An 18,404-nucleotide genomic window follows, 5' to 3' on the forward strand; every position below is an offset into this window, starting at 1 on the left:
CATAACTCATAGGCAGACAACAGTGTGGTGGTGGCCTGAGGGAAGGGAAAGCAGGGTGCAGGGAATGCAGACATCTGTATTAGTGTCCACAATAAAAATAAAGGGGAAAAAATAAGGCAAATAAGAGCTGAAAGAGATGAGTCAAAATCCCCTACTATAATCGGATTTATGTTTCTCCTTATATTTTTTGTTTTATAAATTTTAAAGCTGTATTATTTGATATATGAGATTCATAACCACTAGACTGTCATCCTTTATCATTAGGAAATGCAACTCAAGTGATGATTTTTGTCTTGAATTCAACCTTGTTTTGACACAAATATTTAGACTCCCATTTTGTTTGTTTGAATTTGCCAGCTAAGTCTTTGCCCATCCTTTTACTCTCAAGTTTTCTGAGGCACTGTTTTAAACCATGGGTCAGAAAACTCTCGCTTACAGGACAAATTTGGCCCACTGTTTCCGTAAATAAACCTTTACTGGAACACTTCTCTGGTTAATTCATTTACACGTTGTCTATGGCTGCTTTCATGCTGTAATGCTAGAGCTGAATAGCTGTGACAGAGATTGTATGAATGCAAAGCCTAAAATATTATCCGTTGGTCCCCTTTCAGATGCCATCTGTTAACTGGCTGACTTTTTTGCTCTGAGTGTCATTTTCTTTTAATAAATGGGTTTAACCAATTTATACTTTGATATTTATTTACAAGGCAAATATTTCATCTTAACTTTATTATCCATTTTTGGCATGGCTTTTTGCTTTCAATTCTATGTGTTTATCACAAATTTCATTATACAGGCTGTTTTCTTGGAAGATTCGATCTGTGCCCTTTAGGTAACATCTCTTTACTGCACACTAAGAAAATTGGTATACTTTGCATTGTTACAACTGACCTCGTGTTATGAACAATGAGAAAAATTTCCATTTTTTAAAACTACCCATCCCAAATGCAGTATTTTTTCCTTATATCATTTCTACATTGCCATAGTTTATAACATTTTAATGCTGGTTCTACATTTATATTTATTCAATGCTAATCACTAAATTTTTTAAAAAAGATTTTGTTTATTTATTTTTAGAGAGAGGGGAAGGCAGGAAGAGAGGGAGAGAAACATCAATGTGTGGTTGCCTCTTGTACACCCTCAACTGGGGACCTGGCCCCGAACCAGGCATGTGCCGACTGGGAATCGAACCGGCAACTCTTTGGTTCGAAGGCCAGTGTGCAATCCACTGAGCCACACCAGCCATGGCCTATTCACTAATCCTTTTAATTTACCTTTTAATTCATCTGTATCCCCCCTTCCTCTCCACCCCACACCCAAGACTGACTTATGGAATCCAAGCTTTGGTTTTTCTGTTTGGAAATACATGTCAATTGATAATATATTTAAACTATTGCTTGCTTGGACATTAAAATCTTGGGTCGTATGTTTTTGGTCTACTGACTCTGTATATTTTTTCCATGTCTTCTAGAATGAAAAAGTCTGAGGCCAGCCTCTATATTTTATAGGGGGGCTTGATTTTTTCCCCCCATTTTGATCTAACAATAAGTCTTTAGATTTAACTAGAAACTATTTATAATTTCAAGTCTTCTGTTACTGTGGGAAACTCAACGTTTTGAAAAATTTTTTCTGCTTCATTTATTCTGTTGTCTTCTTCAGGTGTATCATTATTGGTAAGCCACATTTATTGTATTCCATATCTCACTCTCATCTTAATTTTTACCTTTTCCATTTTGGATTGTTTAAATTTCTCAAGCTTACCTCCAATATTCCCAGCTATAGTGTGTATCTTCTGCTTTGAAAGTGACCTTCATTTCTATTATGACCACATTTTTCTCTTTTATTTTGTACCCAGGTCCCATCAGTTCGGTTTTATCTCTTTCTGTTGTCTTATTCACACACCCTTCCCTTGAGGTTTGACTCAATGCTGGACTAGTCTCTCCAACTCACAGGGGCCCATATGACATAGATTTTAGGTAACGATAATACAGGCTTTGTTTCTCTTCAGTTCACTAAGATCAGCATCTGTAAGGCTGTTTACTGCCTGTTTCTCCTCTAAACTTGCTGTAAAAATAGTATGACTGTATAGTTTTTGATTCAACCCCACCTCTCCTGCCACTGTGGGAGTCCAATGTAGATACCACTTAGCCACCCCAGTATGAAGTTATTGGTTTTGTCCCCACAGTGGGTCACCCAACTACTTGGGAGAAAGCTGCCCCTCTCACTTTGCCAGAGTTTTAGATTTAAAAAATCATCCTGTCCAGGCATCCCCTCTTGCCCTGGTACAATTTTCACTATACTTAATAATACTAATTCATATATTCTGGTTACAAAGCTTTATTAGTTAACAAGATTGAGTTTCTTTTCAGTTTCTCATTCTTATTATTTTTAGTTCGTTTAGAGGAGAGAGAACAGGGATATCACTATTCTGCTATCATTAACCAGAAATATCTTTCAAAATTCTGTATAGAAAAATTATAGGGGTAGGCATAAGTAGGTCAACAGTTGTTTGTATGGAAAATAATTAATAAATAATACAAGAATAAACTTTCACAACTGTGAACCTACTTTTGTCCAATCCATACACTAAAATAAAATCATGAAACAAATTTATTATATAATTTTTATAAATTACTTTTGTAATAATTTTCTATTTTTTATTTGAAAGAGTCAACATGCTATTAAATAAATTACTAAACTTGATTCAATTCATTCTCTCTGATATTGGCATGATTCTAGTCTTAATGGCAAGTATTGACTTATTAAACACTTACGAAAAATCCATCTTCCCTGAAGCTATGGAGGATATAATAGTAAGAGGCATAATTTTTGCTTTTAGAAGATTATAATCTATGAGAGGAGATTCACTCAAAAGAAACGAAGTGATTAATTGGAGGACCTCACCCACAGCTCTGAGCACACCAGGTTCCTTTGGTGCCACTAAAACTAAGATCAGGCTGCCGCCTCTATCCAGAGCGATGGATGTCTCCCCTCCTCTGGCCAGCCCTAGAGTAACTCTCCAGAGCACAGTTTAGCTGTCACCCCGTGCGGTTTCCCAAAGGCTGTTAGTTACATGTTCTGGTGAGGAACTTCATGCATTTCCCTGTTTGGGCACTCACTGCATTCTATTTAACTGCCCATTCTTTTTTGTCTTCCCTCTTAGAAGATAAGGTCCCAGAGGGGTGACAGTTTTCTGTTCATCTTTGTATATATACCAGGGCCTAGCAATTAATAGGTGCTCAATGAGTGCACACTGCCTACACAAATAGCTTCTGTGACAGCAACTCTTAATTCCAGGGTGTCTGCCCAAAACAAAGGTTACTAGATTCACCCACTGATCATTAAATAACTTCTAACAATCACTAAATTGGTACTTTAGATAGTCTATACAATAATTTCTTATAGCCATAGTCATACACCAAGAGAAAAATCAGAATATAGCTTTAAAAGTTTTGAATATTCTAGCATCTCATTAAATAACATCAAACACTTCATTAAATAGATGTCATATAGTTTGCTATCCAATGTCTATTTTACAAATAATGATAAAAAATGCAAGAATGCATTAAAATCTGCCTAGTCAACTTCTAACTCTAAGAATTCATTAATGTATCCAATTGCCCTCTTTTAGCATTTGCCACAAGTGGGAAAGCTCTTTTTAATGACTTCTATGCCATTACAAACAGACATTTAATTTCAACATCTTATAAACAACTTTTCTTCCATCTTAATTTTTTTTACATCTATGATTAATTTTTCCCATTTTTTTTAATGTTTTTAAGTCCTGCTAGAAGCCAACTTTATATCATTCTTTGCCTCTTCCTTTTGACCAATTGAATGATTTCACCGTTTTCAAATCTGTCTTTTAAAAGCTCAACTTAATCTTTATACTTATATTTTCAACTCCCTGATGAATTCAGACTCACTTTATATACACCATAAAAGGCAAGAATGTTTGGGGAAAACGGCCCTCTGCTTTGAAATATAACTCCTTCTAAGTGAGTAACATGTTCTATCAAAATCATTTTGTCTATAGCCCTGACCAGTGTAGCTCAGTTGGTTGGGCATCATCCCACAAAGTGAAAGGTTGCCAGGTTCGATTCCTGGTCCGGACACATGCCTCGGTTGGGACTCAGTCCCTGCTCAGAGTGTATTTCTCTCTCCCTTCCCCTCTCTAAGAATAAATAAAATCTCTTTTTAAAAAATCACTTTGTCACCCTGGCTGGTGTAGCTCAGTGGATTGAGCACAGGCCTGCGAATGAAAGAGTCACCTGTTCAATTCCCAGGTGGGGCACATGCACGGGTTGCAGGCCAGGTCTCCCGTAGGGGGCGCATGAGAGGCAACCACACACTGATGTTTCTCTCCTCTTTCTCCCTTCCCCCCCTCTAAAAATAAATAAATAAAATCTTCTAAAAAATCACTTTGCCTGTAAACTTTTAACAACTAGTCCTTTAGTCCTCTATTTTAATAGGTTTTTCTCTTTTAATTAAAGAAGAAATCATGACAAAAGCACAAAGGCAGATTTCAGGGAAAAGACCCTACATTTTTTTCACTCTTCATATCTGGCCTCCCACAACACAAGTTCTTTACCCCTACTCTGCCGAAGGTGAATGGTCTTCACATGGTCTTCACTCCTTCTCATTGTAAGATATAGAGAAGAGAGGAAACAGAATATATAAACGTAAAGTCCACATGCTCTTAATCAAATGTCTTACAGACCTAGTATTTAAATACTATTGCATGTCTAATCCATAATGAAAAAGCTATACCTAAACTCTATCTTTTAACATATGATGAAAACCACTTAAAAGAGGAAGGAAAAAATTCCTAACTAGACCCAATTCATTAACAACTACAGCAGATACTATCTTCAAAGCTATGGAAATACCTTGCTTAGAATATAAATGGATCTACGCTCCCTTAAAGAGGAGAATGCAGGTAAGGCAGCACTTTAGCAGCAGGTCCTACACCCTTACTTAGTTATTACCAGACAGCAAAAAGAACTGTTCCTGAGAATGGTCTCACAGAAAGACTATCTGCACAGTAAACATATCCGTGTACTAGAATTCAAGAGTAGAAAACATGGTTAGGTGTAAAATCTTTTAAATTATTATATGCTGAATTGAATTGGAAAATAAAATAATTCCTCTATATTGTTTCTTTCATCTTGCAAATACAGAGGAATGAGGCATTAGCAGGGAGAAAAGTCAGGATGATAAGGTTTAACAAAAGCGACCTACGGCTTTCTGTCTTCCAACAGCAACCACAAACCATTTGACAAAAACATGAACATTATTCTCTTAGGGACTGCTGGTCTATCACCTCCGAGTGGAATCTCTGTACGTTCTTACTGCTCTTTTGAGTCTCATGTTACAGAATCATGTTCATTTCACTGCCACCATATTTTTCCCTAATTGCCATCTGTAATTTTATATTCTACCCCCTTTTAGGAGCCTAGAACTACAATATACCTTACAATTTTTAATCCAGCATGAACCTAAATTCTCAGAATGTTAGTTTTCTAATATAATTAATACAGATGATGAGTATACTTACTTATCTCATAGTCACATACTTTAAAGTCTTAACAAAAAAGCTCCCCATTTAAAGTTTTTTTGTTTTAATTCAACTGCATACAGCAAAAAATGAAATACTAAACAGATGAGTATATGAACTTTTTAAAAATATTAACATCCCACATATCAATGTGAAAAGCAATAACATTAGAAATAATGAAAATCAATTGATGCGATTTGAATAGAAAGATCAGTGAGAAAAACTGCCTATCACCCAAAACTACAATCTTCAGTATAAAGTTCAAACTAAAATATTTAAAAATAAATCAAATAAATGCTTACTGAATGTCTATTATATGCCATGTATTATAGGAAAAATAAATAGGTGTTATGAATTTAAATGTAAATAGCCTTTACGGTACTTGAGTTCCTTACCTGATTTATCAGACAGGTAAAGGAGAGTTTATGCAGAAGTTGAGAACGCACTGGCACTAGTGAGCATCAGAGCAGGTGCTCAAATCTGGTTCCCCTAGTTGATAGGTCTATGACCTTGGGCAAGTTATTTAGGTTTCAATTTTCTCATAGGTAAAGAGAGAATTATAATAGTATGTTCTAAGTTGAGTCGTTTAGAATTAAATTAGGTCTTTCATGAACCATGCGTAGCATGGTACTCAGCACATAGTAATCACTTAATATTAACTACTATTAGAAACTGTAGTAGTTTATAAGGATTATTATCATTTTAATCTAGAATCTGCAGAGCTAAAATGTACTTCCAGCTGCTAGCGGTTTTCTGAATGGTATAGTTTAATTCTCCATCAAGTCAGGCCCTCCCACCTTCTTGGGGCTATGCTAACAGAATCCACTCAGAATTCTTCCCTATAATTCGTATTAAAAATCTACTACTAAAAATACTGCCTACATCCTATACAGCATCTATATACCGATGTTCTTGTGTTGGAAAATGCTAGCAGAATGAGCAGAGACTGACTTGGTGACAGCATTTATTAGCTCCAGTTAATCATCCTTTACAATAAATGCTTTCTGTGATCCTGTCCACGCCACAGTGGCTCTCAATTGTTACGGAAAGCCCACATTGCAGGACAAGAAGAAAAAAGTGATAGCTACAGTCCTCAAAGTTCTCTTGTTCTAAGAATCTGAAGCCAATAGACTCTGTTGCTGAAACTCTACATACATGGTTTCATCCTTATCTTACTTGACCTCTGTAGCATTTGACCACTTTCTCTTTCTTGAAAGTCTCTTTCCAGCTGCTCAATCACTGGCTTCATTTCTCTTGCCCCCACACTCAAGTGCTATGTTCCCTAGATTGTCTTTGTCTTAATTTACAGGGATGCTAGACGAAATACTTAACATGGGCCACCAAGATGGGCCAGGGGCAGACTTTGGCAAACTCTGCTCCTCTAAAAGGGACTGACTCAAACCAGTTCCAGTAAACTGGTATGATTAAAAAAATAAAAAAAAAAAAGCAGACTCAACATTTCCGATTTTTCAAAAGAAGATAAAAATCCAAATCAGCTCACAAAATATCCTAATTTTTTCCCATGTCAGCAGTTCATTTAAACTGTTAAAATACAAGATGTACCCCTGGCTGGTGTGGCTCAGTGGACTGAGTGCTGCCTGTGAACCAAAGGGTCGCCAGTTCAATTCCCAGTCAGGGCACATGCCTGGGTTGCCAGCTGGGTCCCTGGTTGAGAACGTGCAAGAGGCAACCACACATCAATTTTTCTCTCCCTCTCTTACTCTCTCTCTAAAAATAAATAAATAAATAAAATCTAGAGGGGAAAAAAACAAGATGTATGACCTTGAGAAATTTACTTTATACATCTGTACCCTCATCTATGAGATGGCAGTAATAGAGTCACATACAAACACATACAAAGTGTGGGTCGAACAAGACATTTCCATGGGCTCATTTTAATTTCTACTCTACATCCACCCCAATACTGGGTTATTACCCAGGATCCAAAACAAATGTACAAAATTGTGAATGTGAGTGCATTTTCCTGGAAAAGGGTCCATAAAATTCATCAGATTCTCAAAAAAAAAAGGCTAAGAACCACTGACTAAGCCTTCTACTTCTACTTCTACAACTTCAGCTGTCTCTATCCAAGGACGATTCCCAAATCTACATCCGGTCAACTCAGGCAGCTACTTCACCTGCGGAACCAGCCTCCCCACTTCTCTCCATCTCCTTTGCCGCTGCCACCACCTTAATCCAAACCTTCGATCTCTTCTCCACAGCTCTCTCTCTTCTAATTCCAGTCTTGCCCTCCTCTATTCCACTCTTGGTACAACTCAAGTCCTTGAAAATGCAAATAATTTATTTGGCCAACGGCCTTCAAGGTCTGCTTGGAAATGTAAAAGGAATGCAAACTCTTTAGTCTAACACGTAAACTCCTTAGGACCTGGCCACTGACCTCTCCCTCCCCCACTATTTATTCCTATTCCAACAACTCCTACAATTTGCAACACAGAATACTCTTGTGTTTCAGGTCCCACCTTCAGAAAACGCCTTTTTAAAACTCTTCCCATTTGCTTAGGGCGGAAACACCCCCCTGGAAAGGCCTCACTTTATGGCTTGCCCCAGGGCAGCCAAAATAAATAGCTTTCGAGGCTCCAGGCAAATCGATCCCTTATCATTCAAGATTGTAAATGTAAGCAGTTCTCCCCTTCTCCACTAGACTAAAAACTCCTCAAGGGCAGTGAATGTGTCTTTGTGTTACAGGACCCACAGTTACTTAAATGAATGAAACAGCTCTGGCTTCAGCAACTCCTACCTTCACCTATCTGGGGTAAGCATTCTGAAGTTTTAAAGAAGGAGCCAGAGGTAAAGTAAACCTACCTTCTTTGACCACTATACACTCAGCACTCCTTTACACTGGCCAACTCATAGAATTCAACAACAGAGACCAGACTGACATCAAGCTGCTGCAAGTTTCTATGAATACACTGTCACTTTTTTACTGGTACAAAAATCTTTATTTGCCCCACAAAGGTCGTTATAACATTCTATCTGTACTCACTACTCACTAGTATTATTAGTATATACTGAACCAAGAACTCATTCACACTGAAAAATTCACACAGAGAATATTGAAAATATTCAGAGAAAAATAATATCTAAAGGTCATGCACCAGGTACCATACAAAAGGGTTTCCGTGCAATTCCTCATTCACTCATCACGGCAACCCTATGAAGAAGGTATGCTTATCACCCTCTTTCACAGATGAAGAAACTGAGAGTAAGATGAAGTAATCTGCCCAAATCCCAAAGGTAGGATTCAAGGCCACATTGCTTCCAGAGCCCAAGCTTTAAACAACAAAAAAACTACACAACATTGTTAAATGGAAACTCCTAAGATTAAGCTTATGCTATACGCACACGCAATCACACAAAACAGAGAAAGAAAACAACAAAACATTAACAGTGGTTATCTCCTGGGATAAATAGGTCTGAGTGGAATGGATATGAGAATGTTTTACTTTTAGTCAGGAAAAAAGTAAACAATTATAAGAAATGGCATTTAGATGGTGTTAATAGAAAGGTAAGGTGGGCTAGGGGAATTAATACTTAAGGAGCACCAACTAAGAGCCAAGCACAGGGGCTATTTCACCTAATCCTTACATCAAAAAGTGCTGTTTCCATTTTACAGGCAAATAAACCAAAGATGAAGTAACCCATCCAGTAGAAGAGCTGGGACTAGAACCCAAAGGCCAGGCCAAATGTGTTTGACTATAGGTCATCAGGCTAACAAATAAAATTTAACTGAAAAGCTGTCTTAAAAAGAATGTACACCAAACAGCCTGCCATCTTAAGTGCAAGGAGGGAAGAGAGAAACAGAGGCTCCAGGTTTTACCTTTAAGCTTGAGTGGAGAGTATCTACAAGTGTCTCAAAATAGCCACAAGTATTGTCTAAAATCAGCATTACTGAAGTCAGGGCCCTGGGACAGTTACATTAGCATAAATTCAATGGGCTTTGCAGTGACTCCACAGCACGTGCAGTGGAGTATCTGCTTTGAAGAAAACTTGCTGGCTCCAACTCACTCACCTATCCACCCATGGCTTGCAAGTTCCCAAGTGTGTGTGAGGAGACACTGGGCTATGCATCCACAGAACACTGCTAACTACACTCAGAAATAAATGACCTCTCATTATCCGAAACTACTGCTGCAAACCTGCATAGTGATCGCTGCTAACCCTGGGGGAACATCCCAGGTAAGAATGAACGGGTCAGCATCTTTTTTTTTTTTTTTTTGAAGTGACTTGTTTAATTTCAGGTGCTCTCACTTAGAAATTTTTAAATCCATCTAAACCAAAATTTCCTTTTTCTAAAAATAGCAGTGACACGATTTGCTGAGAAAAAAATAGTTGGGGTGGGGTATACAAATTTCCTTCTGTGATCTTTCAGAGGAAAAACTGATAATTTCAGCCTTATAAATCAAAATAAATATCTATTTTTGAAGTTAAATATTTAAGAGTCAAAAAATACCTTACCTTAGCAATTTAAAATTAATTCCGTATTTGCCCTGTAGTCTTTTATTAGTTTCAAATAAATAAATAACAAACCCTACCATCCCTTCAGGAATAAGTAGCCCTTGAGTCAGTTAGGATTAGGAAAATAATACAAAATTTTTGGGATTTGTACATATACAGTTCTTGAAAGCTTAGGAATGTGAACTTAAAGCTCTACCTTTAAAATACCAAATTATGAGGCAAAGATATTTTTTAACCTTAAAATATCCTAAGAAAAGAGACTCATCAAATGATTTCTTCCAACCAATATGTTCTAAAAATGACAAACCACAATAGAAGTAACATCTTTGGATACACAAGTATATAAAAACGTCCAAGTCAATAAGCAATTTCAATTAATCAATAAAGTTAAACAACCATTAAGTGTAATTTGCACTTTTGTCTGAAACCCACATGATCTCAAATATCATGCTTTTCTTAAGAACAATGCTAAATGGCTGGATATCTATCACTGGGGGGAAAAAAAGTTTTATTTTAGGCAGACCACAGGAAAAGACACACAGTAAGAATCTCGGAAGGAGTCTCACTCCCCTGCCTGACAGAAGTCGGCACTGACCGAGGCATGGGCTACCCATGCTCTGCAAGTGCCCGCTTTGCACTGGGTAACAGTGCTCTGCCAGCCAACTCCGGCCTGCCCCCACGCAGGACACACACACGTACACACACGACATCCTGTCCTAGGTCCCCTATAACGGGAAGGGAGGGAAAAGAACGAAAAATAACCTCTCCAAACTTGCCCCTACCGGAGGCTGGTGGTGGGGGGCAGGGTACATTAACATTCCAACTTCCATACTAAAGAACAACCAGGAGGTTAAGTGTAGCCACAGGAAACATCCCATCGCTGAAAACCAGGGCATCTACATTTGGAAATTTTAGGTTTTCGACATAAAAAAAAAAAAAAACTTTTAAAGGTCATGGCACCCAAATATTGCTAAAATTGAACCCATTTAAACACAGAAAAGAAAACCATACACGATGTCAGCTATGTTCAGTTCCCTGAGGGCTCTTCACACACCCTTCTGAGTTGCAGCAAATAACGCATTTCCTTAAAATCCTCACTTTTTACTGCTGGGGTCGAATATAAGATAGGACATAAATGCAAATAGTTATTATCAGAATAAACCCACCACGGACCTTTAAGCCGTGTTTCAGAAGCTGCCCTGCCCACCTTCTCTGCCTCCTAATTTTTAATGCTTCCACGAGTGCTGACAACCGGGGTCTCTCCCCCTTGGGCTCTGTTCACGTGCTGCTTTCGCCGGACAGTGACCCAACAGGACGGGAAACTCCGGCGTGTGGGGGCCGCTCCAGAAACCCGGCCCTCGCTCACTGACAGTCCTCCCCGCTCCCCGTTCCTCCGGCAAGGGGCTGTCCAGGAAACGGGGCTGAGCCCCGAAGGAGTAGGGATGAAAGGGCGGGGGTGGGGGGGTGCCTGGATCTGAAAAGAACACCCCCTGGGTCCGGGGTAAGGGCTAAACAGGCGACGAGGAAAGCCAGCACCGACCGAAAGAAATACCACCTGAATTCACCTCCTCCCTTCCCACCGCAAAAAGCCCAGTCACTAACTAATACGCTAAGAAAAATCCCTGAAAACTTTTCCACACGGGAAGGGAAGGCCCTCTCCCCAGCCCGGGGGCGCCTGGGGAGTGGGCTGAGTTCGCAGCCCGGGAAGGGCTCGCCGGGGAGTGGGGTGGGGCGCGGGCGAGGGGTGCAGGGGCGGAGTACCTTCAACGGACAGGAACTGGCAAAGAGTTTCAAAATAGCCGAGTGCTCTCCCCCACGCCCTCGGGGGTCGCGAGCGCTAGGACCAGGGCTCCCCGAAAGGAGGGCAGCCCCCCCATTCGGGCCTAAAAGGAAACTTTCCGGGCCGCGGCTGCACCTGACTCCTCACCGCCCCACCACCCCACCCCACGCCCGCCTGGCCGCCTGCCCCGCCCCGGCCAGGCCGCCCAGAGCGCGGAGGAGGGGGATAAATAAATTTAACTATTACCGGAATGGGGGAGGGGCGTCAGAGGGAGACCGGGGGAAGGGGAGGGTGGACCCTCCGGGGTGGGCACTCGCTCCCCACTCCTAGGCCCCGGCGCCCCCTGTCCCGGAAACCCGGGCCTGCCGCCCCGCGGGGGAACCTCCCGGCCAGCGTTTAAGACTCGGCCCCGCGGCGCCGCCGTCCCGCCCCGAGGCCTCGGGGTCCCGCGGGGGCGCGGGGAGGCCCCGGTGAGGGGGTAGGGTGCGGCCGCCGCGGGGCCCGCCGCCCGAGGCCTAGCCGGCACCCCCACCCCGCCCCACACCCCCACCCCGGCCCGCGTAGGCCGCGCGGCTCGCCCTGCTCTGGCCCCGGCCGGACCCCGGTCCGCCCGCCCGCCGTCGCTGCCTGCGGGCGCCCGAGAGGCCCCCAAGTCCCCAGCCCCCGCCACCCCGGCGCCGACCCCTCTCACCCCTCCATCCTGTGTCCGGGGCCTGGCGCAGGCCGGCGAATCCCCGGTCTCACGTAAGCGCGCTCGCCGCCCGCCCTGCCTGCGCGGCCCAGCCCGCCGCCCTACGGGAGCCCGGGGATGTGGGCCGGGCCTGGGGCCGCCTCTGCTTACCTTTCAGCTGCTTTTTTTTTTTTTCCTCCTCCTTCCCCCCTTTTCCCTCGGCTGGGCTGACAGATCTGAGAGACGCTGGCAATGGACTAGGAAGCTCGGCTGCCGCTGCTACTGCTCCCCACTAGGCTCCGGCGAGAGCCTTTCCCTGTCAAGCAAGAGGGGTGAGGATCATATTTTTATTTTGGAAAGTAAAAAGTGCTCCCAGGGTCGGTGATTATTAAGGGGAAATCCCTGAATATACTCTCCAGCCAAGAAGGCAGGGCTGCCGGGGCTGCACAAGAAGAGGCAGCAGCCTCCTACAGCACCACTACAGGCACTGCGAGGACATAACACCAGAGAGCCGCTCCTCTGCCCTCCGAAACGACAACTTTCCTACCATCTTGGAGGCAGAGGGAAGGGGGGCCGGGGGGAAAAGTGCACCCGCTCCCGATAAAGTACAAATTTCTACTTCTCATCTCTGGAAAAAAGTCCACGCCGGCCGTCTACAGCGCGCCTGGGGGGCCAAGCAGGGAAGAAACTGGGGGTGCTTGAGAAACGTTTTCATGTGCACCAGGGGGGAATATGTTTCTGCATCTTCTGATGGAAAGAAATCTTTACAAGACCCAGGTTTTCCGGTGATTATTGTTTTCTATTTTCTGGTTTTTTCCATGTTAGTGACGTTGGTATTTTAATTTTTTTTCAGGCTCATAACGATTTTTCTCTGTTACAGATCTAAGTTCTGTGGCTGGTGGTCAGTTTATAAATTTGTACTTCAAGAGACTTCATAGCCACTTTGTCTTTATTTGTCTATTTATCGATTTACTTATTCATATGTTTTTGTATGTATATTTTCCTTACATGTAAAATTTTGTGTTATATATTCCCCTCACAACTGAGATTGCTGAAAGACAATTGTAAAGGATGTCTTTTGTCTCCTTTTCTCAAAGCAATGTAAATAAAACCTATTGACTGCCCAGAAAGGCATGATATAGCTGTTTATTTTTCACAGTGCAAATAAAGGCAGAGGTCACTGAGGGGTTAAATACAACTTAAGTACAACTGACCACGTTTCTGGAAATAATCCTAATTCTGTTACGGTCTGCCCATGAAGAAAGGTTACTGTAAAGCTGGAAGTGTATTTTAAGGACAGCTTTAGATTTTAGGTAAAATGGCTTATTAGCAATTCATTATATCCAGGCATTTTACTTTTTAAATTTATTTAGATTTTTTTAAGGTTTAAATCTTTGGTCCATTACACAGGTTGCTGTCTACTTCCTGTTGTGTCACAGAGTGGAGAGGTGTCTGTTTGGTAGAGTTGAAATGTTGTCTGTTCAGAACTTCCAGGGTGCTGCCAGCCTGTGTAAATTACTTTTACTATATTGCAATGGATGTCATCGATCCTTTTTATTTAGCAAACCTTGATAGATAAATAGAATCCAAGTAACCCGATGCTGAGGGAGCACAGAGGTGAGAGAGAAAGGTGCTGCCGGCCAAAACGGTTCTCCGGGAACTCTTCTTACCGGAGGAGAGTGAATTGCAGAGAGATTTTTCTGTTTTTGTGAGAAACAGAAGAATATTAGAAAATAACCAGAGGATCTTTTTGTTTGTTCTACAGAGGATGCTGAATCTTACACTTAGTTTATTTTCCTGACACATGGTGGCTAATCTAGTGGGAATTAATTTGTAGTATTATTGCCTTGAATATCTTTCATTTAAAAATTATTCCAAAGCATTTAAAAACAACTGACTACTTCAAAATGTTTATTTTTTGAGCTTACAAATTTAGATTAAAGTAAGTTCAGATAATGCATGTATCGTTTTACATGTTTCACACTGACCCCTGTCTTTATCACCGAAATTTGAATACAGTACTCGAAGCGTCAAGGTTTTCTTTTGCGATTGTTATTCTTTCTCTGGTAGAAGCATATAAAGTAATTAATCAATTTTCATCATCTCAGAAACTTGAGTTGGGAAGTTATGTTGTATTTACATTTTTAAAAAACAGGTGTAGATCAAACACATTGGTCATATAACAAGGAAATCACTCCTCTTAATGGAGAACTCTAGTGGGCTTGAAAACCGTGTTTTTCAACGACTTGTTCCTTGTGTATGATGTGACTTTATAGATATGCTTTGAGTTTTTTAAGAAACTAAGATGTGTTTGCTTTAAGCCAACTGCACCCTTTTATGCAGTCCCTCTGGTGACCAATAAAATTGTTCCCATGATGTGTATCTGGAGATGGGGACATGGTGGATAATTTAGCGTTTCAATGTCTTTCTCTTTATAAAGCTTGACTTGGGAAATTATAGGCCAACCAAGAAAGAAATCCCACTTTATTTGCAATATTGGTGAATTTGATTGGTCAATATTTTATTTCAGTTGATAATTGAACTTATTTCAGTTACTATGTCTCTTTAATTCCTAGAAGCTGCAGGTGCTAACATAACTACTGACATAATTAAGCTTAAATAACCCTACGTTTGCCCAATAAAATTCCAAGTACTCCAACTTGGCTAACATTATTGAGCACCTAATGCATCTTTGTAAACCTTGCTGGATACTTTTGTGCATGTGCTCTCATTTAATTCCCTGAAGAGCTCTAAAAAGCATTGTTTTTCTTTACTTTCTCTCCTCCTCCTCTTTCTTGGTCCTTTTAAATACAGTTGGGATAACTGTCTTCACTTTCCAAGAGTGAGACCTACTTGGCCCCAAAGCTTTCCAGTAAGATCCCAAATCCTCCTCCTGCTCTAGACTTTCCACGGTGCCAACCATAGCTCTGTGCTGTATATCTGGAAATGCTGAGTTCCTGCCATATGTTCTTTGCCAAAAACAGACTGAGTACCCAGCAGTGGGAGCCTTCTTCATTTATTGATGGCAGCCAGTGGCTTACTTCACCTTTGTGAAGTCTAGTACCTAAGTCTATCCCGTGTTTTAAGGAATGCAAAAAAATTAAAATATTTTTCAGTTGAAATGCATTGCCTTTATTGGGAAGTATTTGCTGACAGAATCACCAAGTGTTTAAATAGACACTGACAGCAGACACAGTTATACAAACTTAGTGAGGGGTTTTTCGAGGGGAGGACAGGACTAGGGTTGTGAATATAAACCTTCCCTCGTTGTGCAAATGTTTTTCCTGCCATTTGTAAATGCAGACTCTGAAGTCATACCAAGAGTCCCTAGCTAGTGTAAAAGCTCCCAAGGAGGTGAAAAAGTAGAAGTGAAGTGTGTACAGAGGCTCAAGTTTTTAAGACCACACTATTTTGATGGCCATAGACACAAATTTTTTTCACTTTAAGCATTTCTGTTTTGGAAACATTTGTTGGTAATGTTTCTACCTAAAACAAAGATTTTGGGTTTATTGTGGTTACTGTGCCCTGCAAGGAAATGTTTCTGAGACAAGCGTTATATTTCGCAAATGCCCACTTCATAGTTTCAGATTATTTGTGTAATATACATTCAGTTATAGTCAAAACACATGATCAGGTAATCTCCCAAGTTCTAACGCCTGCTCCGGAGCACTGAGACCTAGGAACTACTTACTACCTGATGCCAAATCAAAAACCAAGAAGGTTTTTTTTTAAAATCACGCACAGGACAAAAAGATACCCTCTGGGAACCAGATGGCTTCTGGTAGCAGCAGGGGCAACACATGTCCCTGGTACCATTTCACTGCCGAGCTCATCACAGGGCAGGCAGAGAATGTGATGTCTCAGCCTAGGCTATAAGCATTCTCAGGCCATTCTACTGACTCGTATCCTTAGGCTAAGGAAAACAACTTTCCAACTGAAGTCATGTTCTAAGTAATGATTAATGAAAAGAAATATCCTAACACAATATTAAAGATTGGATTTGGGTAGAATTCTAAGTGATAGCTTTTTCAATAATTCATAATGAAAAAACCTGTGTCCCAGAAGGGGTGATTAGCTAAAACATTGTAAGAAGAGAAATCCATAGAGTCTTCAGAATAATAAGCAGAGTTCAACACAAAGGTGACACTGTTCATTTCTGTCACATTCCTGGTTAAGCAAGCCTTCGTGGGCCCTCTGGGAGCTTAACCACTATTTCCATGGGAAAATAAATTCCAGGTTCCAACCAACTGATTTACAGTGATGTCTGGCACCCAGCCCATTTGCAAGTTTGGGCTTCCTATACTGTAACGTCTTTGCCGTGTATTTGTTACTGACTTGCAGAATCCAACAGTAAGGTTGGGAAAAGGTGGGAAAATCCTGTCATTCAATTAAAATGAGTAACTATTAACACAGTTCAAATGCTTGAAGGTTTTAGAGGGAGAGAAACATCAATGGGTGAGAGAAACATCGATCAGCTGCCCCTTGAGCACCCCCAAATTGGAACCTGGCCTGCATCCCAGGTGTGTGCTCCGACCAGGAATCGAACCAGTGTCCTTTTGGTGCACAGGCTAATAATGCTCATTCACTGAGCCACACCAGCCAGGGCTCAAACATTTTTATTTAAATTCAAATAAGGAAGATTATCAGATATAAAAATGGCAAGGCTATAGTTGTAGTACACCAGGAAGGAAAAAAAGATCTCAGTAACTAATAATTGTCTTACTTGCCTTAATTGTATATATTGGTGTTTCTATTTTATACATATCTGGGTGCTGTATTATGTTAGAGTAGGTATTTGCATTTTATGTTATTCCTAAGGAAAACCAGAAAGAAATGAGGGGACCAAAGTAGGTAAGACTATATCACAAATTACCCAACCTTGTCCATTAGCCTGATGCTGTTTTTCCCCAACTCAGCAAGCCAGGGACACCTTTGTCTTGATGCCCCCATTCTCTGCTCTGCCAGTTAAATCCCACCCTGCTTGATGCCCTGCTCAAAGACTTGTCCCAGAAGCCTTCTGGTGCCAACCTGATTCTACAGTGACCTTATTCTTTAAGACCTTGTATTTTGTCGGTTTTGTGGGAATGCGGGGTGGTTTCTTAGCAGTGTTCCTCTTATGCAAGGGGTGCCGTGCGGTTAAGAGCTCAATCTCCAGTCAAGGCCATCTGGCTTAAAAAACTAGGCTCCACCACTTTGCTTGGTACATTTTTCTTGGTGACCCCTGGGCAAGCTGCTTAACTTCTTAGCTTCCTCATTTGAAAAAACAGGGATAATAATAATACCCACCTCACCGTGTTGTTGCGAAGATTGAACAGCGTAGCGCATGTACAGCACAAGGCCGGGTCTTTAGCACATACGTGCTGTGTTAAGCTCAGCTGCTTTATTTGGGTGCTTGCCAATAAGCACCTTCCAGGCAGTACAGCTCAAGGTCAGGGAGTATTGTTTTGTTTTGTTTTGAAACAGCACCAAGACAGTGGACTTAGCAATAGTCACAAGTTGAATTCAACACACAAAAAAGCGAAAGAGGACTATGATGATAGCATACCAGATGTCTTCATTAAAACAGAAACAGTCCACTGATTTTTCCCGCAGACATTTTTGAATACCCAGATAGTTGAAAATCTGCAGCAAAGAACTTTAAATTTAACTGAGCTTTTGGGGTCCTTCAGACTCAATCACAAGCTTAAAAAACTATAAAGTAGAGGAACAGGAAGACTATATACAGAATACATAACAGGAAAATATTGTGACCAGTTCAGGCCTCTTTCATTAGCCATTCTAAAGAAAGAAGTGCATTTAAGTTTCACTATGAGGCATTGAAGAAGAAAGGCTTCTCTGACAGTGAGGCATTACAAGGATCACGAAATGTCCCCAAAGAGTCATCCCACAAAGGGAGTAGTAGATGTTTGACGTGTAATGTT

At 41.0% G+C, this 18,404-nt stretch overlaps 1 protein-coding gene and 1 non-coding gene across 9 annotated transcripts in view; one reads left to right on the forward strand and one right to left on the reverse strand.

The window, feature by feature from the left end:
- The window catches only part of INO80D (INO80 complex subunit D), a 62,045-nt gene extending 49,257 nt beyond the window's left edge, over positions 1 to 12,788 (reverse strand). For 4 of the 8 annotated variants that reach the window (XM_053918992.1, XM_024563700.3, XM_053918990.1 and 1 more), the window contains exon 1: positions 11,795 to 11,963. The gene's annotated coding sequence lies outside the window, so the exon portion shown is untranslated. Of the gene's footprint in view, positions 1 to 11,794; positions 11,964 to 12,059; positions 12,163 to 12,504; positions 12,615 to 12,654 lie in introns of those variants that run through there. The other 4 variants (XM_045198506.2, XM_053918988.2, XM_053918991.2 and 1 more) reach the window with 4 other exon arrangements.
- Positions 12,333 to 13,609, forward strand: LOC128780315 (uncharacterized). The gene is made up of 2 exons (XR_011650902.1): positions 12,333 to 12,557; positions 12,718 to 13,609. It is a non-coding gene; the product is annotated as an uncharacterized protein (transcript).
- Positions 13,610 to 18,404: the final 4,795 nt, after the last annotated feature.

The sequence above is a fragment of the Desmodus rotundus genome, chromosome 2 (assembly GCF_022682495.2).
Source record: "Desmodus rotundus isolate HL8 chromosome 2, HLdesRot8A.1, whole genome shotgun sequence".
NCBI classification, from domain to species: Eukaryota; Metazoa; Chordata; class Mammalia; order Chiroptera; family Phyllostomidae; genus Desmodus; species Desmodus rotundus.